General features: G+C 35.2%; 1 protein-coding gene across 1 annotated transcript in view; it reads left to right on the top strand.

Annotated features, from left to right (window-relative positions):
- Positions 1-11,997, top strand: part of LOC111549850 (cytosolic beta-glucosidase-like) — a 123,369-nt gene that overhangs the window by 23,177 nt on the left and 88,195 nt on the right.

The raw sequence follows: 11,997 nt of genomic DNA, 5'->3' as shown, positions 1-11,997 counted from the left end.
TGTGTGTGTGTGTGTGTGTGTGTGTGTGTGTGTGTGTGTGTGTGTGTTAGTGAGGGTGGTGGGAGGGAATGTCCTGGTAGGCAGAACAGGCAAAGGACAATCTTAAACGAAAAGTTAGTCCATCAAGTCAATACTCTAAATATTTAAGATGAGTTTGGACACTTATAACTCATGAAGTAACTATGTAAGTTGTCTAATTTCACAGACAGTCACCCAGTCACCCATACTTTGAAGAAATAATTAAACTTAGTGACAAAACTGAATTCCAGCTCCTTCCATATGTTAAGTTCCACAGTGAGGTAAAAGCAAGTATGACTAAGCTTGAGTCTTTTATCCTGCGAATGTAATTTACTTCTCAAGTCCTAGAGTTACTGGTCTTAGGAGGACGGGGGAGCTTTATTTCTTAGCAGAGAAATCTTGAGTTGTTTCATTTGTCTAGGACCATTCCTGGTGTAAATATTCTTGAAATGCTGAGTTGATTTTAGGGTTCACTGTGTGTTTGTGAATGAGATGACCGCACAGGCACAGTATGCCTAATCAAACTCTTATCTGTTTTCCTTTTTTGTTTTTTGAGACGGAGTCTCGCTCTGTCGCCAGGGCTGGAGTGCAGTGGCCGGATCTCAGCTCACTGCAAGCTCCGCCTCCCGGGTTCACGACATTCTCCTGCCTCAGCCTCCAGGATAGCTGGGACTACAGGCGCCTGCCGTCACGCCCCACTAGTTTTTTTGCGTGTGTTTTTAGTAGAGACGGGGTTTCACCGCGTTAGCCAGGATGGTCTCCATCTCCTGACCTCGTGATCCACCCGCCTCGGCCTCCCAAAGTGCTGGGATTAAGTAGACCTATTTCTTTGTTAATCTTTCTTCCTCCTTTCTCCTTCCCTCCCTCTCTCCCTTCTCTCCTTCTTCCTACTATTCTTTCGTTTCTCCTTCCTTCTCTTCTTTTGTTCCCTCTTTTCTGATTGGTTGTCAGATAATGTGGTCTGTATGAATTATATATGGGTGTTTGAAAGTAATTTTATTGTTATTGTTGAGTATGAATTTCTGCCTCTCTCATTCTTTCGTATGTATGTATCATTTGTATGTGTGTATATGCATACATACACATATAAACATACATAGACATATATATTCACCACCAACTCTTCCCGCGTGCGCGAAAATGCAGCCGGAGCCCGGGAAGGTACTGTGTGTACCATACAATTTTACAACAATTTTGTTGTTGTTGAGTATGGATTTCTGTCTCTCTCATTCTTTCACATGTGTGTGTGTCATTTGTATATGTGTATATGCATACATACACATATAAATATACATAGACATATATACATGTGTGTGTAGCCTGTATGAATTATATATGGGTGTTTGAAAATCAATAATTTTATTGTTGAGTATGAATTCCTCTCTCATTCTTTCGTACGTATGGGTATATCATTTGTAAGTGTTAAGTATACACATACATACACATATAAATATACAGAGACATATATACATGTATGTGTATACCATAGAGAATAACTTACAAATAACAATGCATGTATTTACATAGAAGTAAATACAATTAAAAGTGTTGGCATTCAAGAGCATAAGAAGTAGGGTGATAAAAAAGATTATTCTTTGCTATTGGGTGGTATGACTCTCAATGTTCCACTCCAATTTTTAAACCATGGATATGTTACAGAGACAAAACTAAACATTCACTTAGAAAAATAAAGAGAACCACAAGAGAAGAGAACTCATAGACTTTTAGATCCCAAAGTAGTGGGCACCTATTTGCACATCAGAGTGGTATGACATCCCTTGGAGCCATGTGGAAAGGAACAAGTATTGTTTGGTTGTCCCAGTGACTGGGATGCTACTGTTATTTAGGGGCACAGGCAATAATAAAGTGGAGAGCAGCCAACACGAACAAGAAATGGCCATGTTGAATGTCAATAGCACCTCTCCTAGGAAACACTGCACTAGATGGGAAAAAGAGTAAAGCAAAACATAATGATGGGGGAAAGGCAGAAGAGGAGAAAGAAAATACAAAAGGAAACCATAGCATTAGACAATATACCATAATAATATGGCCGAAAGAAGTTGAAACATTGGTAAGCACAAAAATTACCAATTCATTAAATATTCCTTTTTGAACAAAGGCAAGGGTTAAGAGAAAAAAATATTCACCATGCAATATTTTTTTAAAAGTACATTTAGCAATATTGATAATATTTTAAATTAACACAATTAGAAAGCATTAAATTGAATGGATAGTAATATTTTCATATTAAAAGTTACAATGTACTAAAACTGTATAGTAATAACTTCTATGCTTCTAACAATTGAGTTTTGAAATCTACAGGTAAAAACCTCCCTAGATGCAGGAATATGAAAACATGACATACTGACTTCTATTATATACGATGAATTTTTTCTTTTTCTAGTCTGAATACAACATTATACAAAGTAAACTTTCCCTTCTCCATTTTTCTAATTTGGTTATTTAACAAATTTTGTTTAAATGGTGACTCAGTTCTTACATCATTTTTAATGTAAATATTGTGCACAACTGAGCCACTAATGTCCTAAGACTAATTTTTTTTTGGTAGAGTTTTTGTTTGGTCTGAGTTAATAATTCCCTTTGTTTTTGTTGTTGTTTTTCTTTTATTTGATCCTTTTCTTAATTTTTTTGCCCACTGTCTGCTAGAAATGTAAATTGTGTGTTGATTTACTCAAACACCTCAGATACTTTCTCAGTTTCTTTTCCTTTCCTTGGAGGAATCCTTCTGGAAACTTCCATCCTCCTCTGATATAATAATAATAATAATAAAATGTGTTTCCGTGTGGTGTGGTGGTTTCCCTTGTGACTTTGGGGGCTCTTGTCCTGTCAGGATTAGTTTAGGGCACAGAGTACTGCTTTTAGATAAAGGCATCTTTGCTTACCACAGCCTCAAAGCTTTCCATACCGTACTTACGCATAATACACTTAATGAATGTTAATTGTAAAAATAAACAAAGGTTTCTTCTGAAAGAACACCAACTCACAACTTTTACTTGAACTTGTAGTGACATTTTACCTTTCAAATAAAGAATTTTCAATTACTTACAAGCACGGTGAAGATAACTTCTGTACATGTCTGTGAAGCAATGAGACAGTAAACACCAATATTCCTATTTTATGTGAAGCACACCACACAAAAAACATTTTACTGAGCATACACCATTTTAATACATGATTCTTACTATTGGAGGGACACAGACAGGTCAGTAAAACTTGGACCCTGCCTTGACAGAGCTCAAAGTAAAGGAGGCCAAAGAAAAATGCTTTTAAAAAGACTCGGCCATGCGCGTTGGCTCACACCTGTAATCCCAGAACTTTGGGAGGCCAAGGCAGGTGGATCACAAGGTCAGGAATTTGAGACCAGCCTGACCAACATGGTGAAACCCCGTCTCTACCAAAAATACAAAAATTACCCGGGTGTGGTGGCGTGTGCCTGTAATCCCAGCTACTCAGGAGACTGAGGCAGGAGAATCACTTGAACCTGGGAGGCAGACATTGCAGTGAACCAAGATCATGCCACTGCATTCCAGCCTGGGTGACAGAGTGAGATTCCATCTCAAAAAAAAAAAAAAAAGACTCTAGCACTATGTGCTATTTGCAGAGTGGATGTTCAGAGGAGGATGTGATGGTGGTGGGGAGTCAGAAATGCTGCCAAAAGGAGGCCATGTGGTGATGTCATTTTGGGGTTTGGAAGGAAGAATAAACAGACAGATACCCATACACACGTACCCCATTCCCCTTAGTTATTTATTTCTTACTTGACATGATTTCCTTTGTGTAGGGGTCTGTTAGGTCTGTGACCTCCCAAAGGCATTGTCATGGCAATTGTTAAAGTGATATGATACCATTTGTAATGATGTTTTCTAAATTAGGAAGCTGAGGGCCCTACAAGTCAAGTTATGCAAGCCAAGACATTGACTCTTAACCACAGGCAAGTATGCAAATATTAACAGTTAGAGTGGTTTCTACATGTGCATTCTGGCATCAATAGGGATACCACAAAGAGAAGAAAAAAACAGACAACAACTGATCATTTGCATTGAGCCTAAGGGAGGAGAAAAGAACTAATACTTGTTGAGCACATATTATTAAATATCAGCCATATACACTACTAAGCATTTTTGTTTTGGCTATTAGAACCCTATGAAGTAGATAGTATTTCCTATTTTACACACATAGAAGTCATGTAAATAGTAAGGGGTAGAGACAAGACATAAACTTACTTATACCTGCTTCCAGAGCCTATGCTCTTTTCATAATCCTTTGCAGCCTGGGAACTCTTTGATATTTGATAAAATATCAGTATTTTACATTTTTGTGGAAATCCGTTCTATGTTCTAATAGGATGAGAATTTCAAACACAATTTTATTTTCTTCCAAATTACTAAAAATAAAACACAGGATCTTATCATTTCTTGCCAAACATTTTGCAATATAGCTAACTGGTCTGGTTTGGGTCTCTGTGACTTCTTTCTCCAATCACCCCAGCACAGCCACTGAATTATGCACTTGCTTTCCCCCTGATGAGACCTCTTACTCATCTTTGAACACCCTGGCTTAAAATGTTTTCTCTTTGGCAAGGATACCTGACTCCCAACAACAGAATTAATTATTGAGTGCCTGTTCATTAATTTTCCCACGATGTTTTTTTAAACAGGTTTTAATACAACTCTCAATGTAGTCCAAGAATGTCTTTGTAGAATATCAACTAGATTGTGAAACCCTTAATGAGACCTCACCTAAGTTGTAAGTATTAGTAATAGTCTTCAAGGAGGTGAAGCTGTTGGTGTTGATAAGGGGAATACTCTAAGGGTATCACGTTTTACTGTTCGGTTATCAGCTATGTGATCATGGGAGATCAACTCAATATTTACATGCCTTGCTTTTTCCCTTTGTACTTATTTGGAACAATCATAGTGCATTTTTGAAGGGTTAGAGTGAGGGAAACAATGGGATGGTTGAAGTAAGCTGTTGGTGTAGCTTTGACACAAAACTAGTGCTCAATATATGGCCTTTACTATGAATAATGAAATTATAAAATTGATTTTGTTAGATACACAATAGATAATATTTATAATGTCTGTATGTAGTATTAAAAATGATATTCACATGCTCACCACATTTCCAGAACCTCCTCCAATATTATCTCTCCAGCCCTCTGCCCAGTGGTATCCATGAAAGTGAATTTTGCATTTATCAATTTTTTGCTTATATGGTCTTGCTACATGAGAATGTATAGCTTGATAATTTATTATTTAATTTTACATGCTTTGGGACACTATGTAAATGGCAATGTATTATGTGTATTTTTTGCAACTCACTTTTTCCCCTCTCAATATCATATTTGGGAGATTTATGCATATTGATCTGTATGAGAAGTAGTTCAGTCTTACTCCTGTACAGTATTTTGTTATAGAAATATGCTATAGTTTATTGATTTATCATCCCAACAAAGGAAATTTGGGTTGTTTTCAATGGTTTTCATTTTTTCTTCTTCTTTTTTTCCCCTGACTGTTGCATTCATGGATATACATGTCTCCTGGTCCATTATAGAAACAGGGTATACAATGGTATGTGAATTACTGGTTTTGGTATATGTGCTTCTTCAATTTTAGTAGATGTTTCCATACTGTTCTCCCACCAGCACCGTATACACATTCCTGCTGAGCAACAACCTCTCCTACGCTGGATACTGCCCAACTTTTAAATGTGTGCCAACTGTGTGGGTATAGAGGGGTATCTCATTGTGGCTTTCATTTGCATTTTCCAAATTTTTAACACTCTCTTACCTTTTTAAAGAAATGTTTACTAGCCATGTGTTTTCCCTTCTGTGAAGAAACTCTTCACGTCTTTTATCTATTTTTCTGTAGTCTCGTTGGCCTTTTTAACGGAAATATTCAAATATAATTATGGATTTCTTGCAGTTCTGTAAGTTTTTGATGCGTGTATGTTGAGACTCTGTTTTTTGTGGATAAACATTTAGGATTGTTAGGGCACTACTCTTATGTGAGTTCTGAGTACTGTCACCTCTAATCCTTTTGGTGATTTTTCCATCAAACCCAGATGGTTTCTTCACACATGTGCCTGGATCAGTATTCTGCATGCTCAGGTGCGACCTTCTACGGTTTTTGTTCTCTCTCTTTGGAACTCTTTCCTCTTTGATGCTCTGCCCTGAGAATTCTAGACATCTAGGTCTCCCTGGGTCCTCAGCTCTGTCTCCTCAGCTTAAGAAGTCTGCCAGACTCTGGGTTTCTCCTCTCTGCGCTGTGTCCTGGAAACTTCACAAGGTAACACGATGGAGCCGTTGTAGGGCTCATTTGTTCCTTGACTGTGGATAATCACCGTTCTTTGCTGTCTGAGGCCAAATGTCTTAAATTTCACTGTATTTTGTTTGGTTTTCAGTTGTTTTAGGTGAGAGAGTAAATCTAGACCCTGTTACTACATCTCGGCAGGGAGAAGACATTCAGGTCTTTTGTATTGATTTTTAGGAGTTCTTTATGTGTTCTAGATAAAAATTTATTATTAGTCATATATGTAGCAAATATATCCTCTTACTTTGTGCCTTGCATTTTAATTTCCTTAATGATTTCTTTTTGTAAATACGATTTCTTAATGTAGTTGAATTTCTGAGTTCTCCCCCTTTAGGTCTAAGCTCTTTGAGTCTTTTAAAGATCTTATTCTCTAACCTGAGGTTACAAAAATATTCTATGTTGTCTTCTAAATATTTCAGACTTTTCCTATTTAATCCACCTGTTTATTGTATATACGTGTAGTGAGGTGGGCATCCATTTTCACTAAAAAAGATATAAATCAATTTTCCCAGCACTATTTACTGAAAAGTGCCTCATTGCTGACTCTAATGCCACCTCTTTTGTATATTGAGTTTGCATATGTGCATAGTATTATTCTGGGGTCTCTATTAAGTCCATTGATCTATTTATGTAGGCCTATGCCAGTGCCACACTAAGCTACTTATTATACATTTATGCTAAATCTTAGTATATTTTAAGATAAGTTTCATACAATACTTTTTTCAGATATTTTAAATACTCTTGGCCCATTTATATTTCATACAAATTTTAAAATCAACTTACTAAGTTCCTTAGGAAAACTGTTAGGATGGGTTGGAATTGCATAGAATTTATAGATCACTATTAGGAGATTCAGAATCTGGATGACATTGAATCTTTATATTCATAAACATGGTATTCCTTCAAGTATTTAGATATTCTTGAAAGAAAATTTTACTTCATTTCTTATCTTTCAATAAAATTGTACAATTTTCTAGACAACATGCTTATACTTTATTTATTATATATACATTTAGGTATTTTTGCTGCTATTTATATAAATGTTATATTTTATAACTGTTACTGTGTATAGAGTGCATTGTCCTTTATTAATTTTTTATCAAGTAAGTTTACTGAGCTAAACTCTATAAATTTTATTCTATTTTAATTTATTTTATTTTAAGTTATGGGGTACACGTGCAGGATGTGCAGGTTTGCTACCTAGGTAAACATGTGCCATGGTGTTTTGCTGCACCTATCAATCCGTCATCTAGGTATTAAGTCCCACATGCATTAGCTATTTTTCCTCATGGCTCTTCCTCCCCTCATATCCCCTGCCCCAGACAGGTCCCTGTGTGTGTTGTTTCCCTCCCTGTGTCTATATGTTCACATTGTTCTGCTCCCACTTGTAAGTGAGAACATGTGGCGTTGGTTTTCTGTTCCTGTGTTAGTTTGCTGAGGATAATGGCTTCCAGTTCCATCCACGTTTCTGTAAAGCACAAAATCTCTTTTCTTTTTATGGCTGCATAGTATTCCATGGTGTGCATGTACCATATTTTCTTTATCCAGTCTGTCATTGATGTAAACTCTTATTCTTATAATTCATCCTTACATTTTTTTGGAGATTTTACATAGGTAATCTTTCAGTTAACAAGTGATTTTTTTTTCCTCTCTAGGGCTTATATTATTTAGTTAGTTTTATTTCAGTGTACCTCTAATTAACAAACGTTGTGCAATGTTGAAGAGAATTGATTAGAGCAGACATCCTTGACTTTTTCTTGATCTTAAAAAGAATGTTTTTTAGCATGTAGGTTTTTTTGGTAACTATTAGTTCCTACAATAGGGAGATTGCTTTTTATTTCCAATTTACTAACACTTTTATTCATGTATACATGTATGATTTTAACATTTGTATGTATTGAGATGACCACATGGGTTTCTAGCCATTAATCAGTGTTTAATTACATTAATGATTTTCTAATGATAAACTAGTCTTGCATACCTGGGCTATAACTCAGATTTGTAAAACATTCTTTTTTATACCTGCTCAATTTGGCAACCCATTATTTTGTTTAGCATGTTTGCAACTGTGTTCATGAGTGAGATTGGCTTATAATTTTTCCTTTATTGTAGTACCATTATCTGGTTTGGTATCAAGATTATACTAGTCACATAAAACGAAGAAAATAATTTTTTCTTTTTCATTTTCTGTGGGAATTTGCACAAGAGTAGAATGTTTTGTTTGCTTCGTTTTTTAAATGATTGTTGGAACTCGGTTGTAAAACCAACTGGTCTGGCATTTTCTTTGTGGAAGATTTTACTACCAATAATTAGTAACTACTGATTTAATTTCTTAAATTGTCCAAAATTTCAAGTTTTTCATTTCTATTTGAGCCAATTTTGATGTTATAATTTTCTAGAATTTGTCATTTCTGTTTTCAAATGTATTTTATAAAGTTTTTTTTTTTTCTTTTTTTGAGATGGAGTCTTCCTCAGTCACCCATGCTGGAGTGCAATGGAGCGATCCCGGCTCACTGCAAGCTCCGCCTCCCGGGTTCACACCATTCTCCTGCCTCAGCCTCCCGAGTTGCTGGGACTACAGGCACCAGCAACCATGCCCGGCCAATTTTTTTTTTTTTTGTATTTTTAGTAGAGACGGGGTTTCACCATGTTAGCCAGGATGGTCTCGATCTCCTGATCTCATGATCCACCTGCCTCTGTCTCCCAAAGTGCTGGGATTACAGGTGTGAGCCGCCGTGCCCGGCCTGAAGTTTTTAGAATAACATATAGATGCTGTCAGATTAATCTCTGCAGCTTTAGCTACATTCCCCTTTGCATTTCTAACATTTATTTTTACCTCCTCATTTTAAAAAATACACACCTCAGAGGACTTTCTATTTTCTTAGACTTTTTAAAAAAATCATCTTTTGCTCCTGTTAATCTCTATCCTGGGTTGTTTTTTCTATCTTATTATTTCTAATCTTACCTTAGTTTTTTTCTTTCTGTTTCTTAGTTTCTCCTTCTGTTTTCTGTACCATCTTTCTCTTCCTTCTTTTATTTTTCCTCTTCCTCCTCCTCTTTTATGTGATCAGTTCAATAACTTTGAGGTTTGCTTCTTTTCTAATACATACATTAATGCTTTCTGTTTTTTAAGGGTTTCTATTTAAGTGCCACTTAAACCAGATGACACAATGTTTCAATATTTTGTGTTATTTAGTTTTTATTTTTATTCTTTGGTAACTATTATTATTTACTCCTTTTTCCCTTAAGTTCTTCACATGTGCATTTTCATATTTCTGAACTTTTGGGGTTTCCTAATTATCTTTATTTATTGAATTCTAACTTAATTGGTCAGAAATCGTTATCTGTATTTGCCCAAACTTGTAATTTACGAAGAGTTTATTTATGAAACAATTTGTGCGCAACTTTTGTAGTGTTTTTTGTCTGCTTGAAGAGTATGTATTCTTCAATTATAGCGTTTGTTATTTTGCAATGTTATATATATCGATTAGATCAAAACTGTTAATGTCTGACTCTCGCTTTTCGGTGGCTGAGAAAGGGGTTAGTTAAATCTTCCCATTTTGGAGGTGGCTTTGACAACTTTTTTTAGTTGTGTCAATTTTTGCTTCATATATTTTGAAGCCATATTCTTAGGTGCATGTACATTTAAAATAGTTTTATAATTATGTAGTGACCCGTATTCTCTCTAGTAATGCTTTTTAAGTCTATTTTTTAATGCTATTTTATTTGGGGGAGGGGCAGAGTATCATATTTTGACTTTCAATTTTCCTATATCTCCATGTTTTAAAAGTGTGAGTATAGTAAATAGCATATCATTGGATTTTAAAAATTTAGCTAACACCGCATGTTCTCACTTGTAAGTGGGAGCTGAACAATGAGAACACATGGACACAGAGAGGCGAACAGCACACACCAGGGCCTGTTGGGGGGTGGAGGGTGAGGGGAGGGAACTTAGAGGACAGGTCAGTAGGTGCAGCAAACCACCATGGCACATGTATACCCATGTAACAAACCTGCATGTTCTGCATATGTATACATTTTTTCTTTTTTTTAGAATAAAGAAAAACAAAAATAAAAAAAAATTACATATGGTACTAAAGCAAATAAAGCACTAATAGCTGAAAAAATAATTTAGTCTGACAATGTTTGTTTTTTCACCAAGTTTACTTCATTGACTTATATTGTTAGAATGGATCACTTTTATTGTGTCCTACCATCTGACTTTATGCTTTTTCTTTTGCTAACTACATTTTTTTTTAATTTTTAATTTTCTTGCTCTTTTTTGATGTATTTAGTTTTCCCCAACTATCATGATGGTTAGGAGTATGAGCTCTGAGATCCAACTGTCTCAGTTAGAGTCTCAGCTTTAGCATTTACTAATCTGGGCAAGTTATTTAACCTATTTCTGTTTCTTTTTCTAACAATGGAGATAAGGATGACAGTTACTTTACAATGTTGTTGTGAGAGTTAATATATATAACATGTTAGGATGGGGCCTGGCACAGAACTTGCTATAGATGTGTTTGGTTCTTCTTTAAAAACTACAAGTATCATTTCTAAGAGTGCTTTACTATAAATTTTGACCTAAATACAAAATGTAACAAAGTGAAATGTTAATCCATATCTTTTTTCCTCTTCTTAACAATATAAATGCCTGAGAACACTTGAACTCTGATATTTTACCATCTGATTTCTAGAGTTTTTCTTTTCTGCTATAGCCTTTTAGTTTTATCTACTTGTTACTCTTTTTAATTCTCACAAAATAGAAATTTTATTATTGCTTTATATGTTAATGGTTTGTTTACATTATCTACAAATTTACTATTTTTTTACTATTCTGTCTTTTCTAATGTTTAAATAATACGTTTTCTTAATTTATTTTCATGCTAAATTTAATATAATAAAATGACTTAAAGAATCAAAACAAGATTGTTTCTGAAACCATCAATGTCTTGCCACTTTCATGTCCCCTTCTCTAGAGGGAAACTCTTTTAACTCTTTCAATCATCCTTTTACCATTGACTTCTGTATTTTAAATTAACATGCTAGTATTACTAGTTCTTGATGTTTTCTACTGTAGGCAGGCATAATCAGTTAACTTCTGATTGGGAAAGACGAGCATTTATCTCTTTGTTAGTCTTTTTTCCTTCTATCTTCCTCCTTCACACTCTGTGAAAGATTCCAATACCATAATCAGATTTTAATTGTATTTAGATTAGTGGTCAGGGTTTACCTCATTGTAACCACTGAAACTTATTTACAGCTGAACCACATAGTATACTGTTATTATTTTAATTTTCCAGAACAGCATTTTCACACAAAGTTAATACTTGTCTTCTATGTTTTAATTTTTTTTCTGTGTGTTTATTGCTAGCTAAATCTAATATTTTTTATTTATTTATTTATTTATTTTAGTATACTTTAAGTTCTAGGGTACATGTGCATAACGTGCAGGTTTGTTACATATGTATACATGTGCCATGTTGGTGTGCTGCACCCATCAACTCGTCAGCACCCATCAATTCATCATTTATATCAGGTATAACTCCCCAATGCAATCCCTCCCCCCTCCCCCTTCCCCATGATAGGCCCCAGTGTGTGATGTTCCCCTTCCCGAGTCCAAGTGAGCTCATTGTTCAGTTCCCAC

The sequence above is a fragment of the Piliocolobus tephrosceles genome, chromosome 3 (assembly GCF_002776525.5).
Source record: "Piliocolobus tephrosceles isolate RC106 chromosome 3, ASM277652v3, whole genome shotgun sequence".
Classification (NCBI taxonomy): domain Eukaryota; kingdom Metazoa; phylum Chordata; class Mammalia; order Primates; family Cercopithecidae; genus Piliocolobus; species Piliocolobus tephrosceles.
The sequence above is the reverse complement of the archived record's forward strand: the minus strand, read 5'-3'. Positions and strand labels throughout refer to the sequence as shown.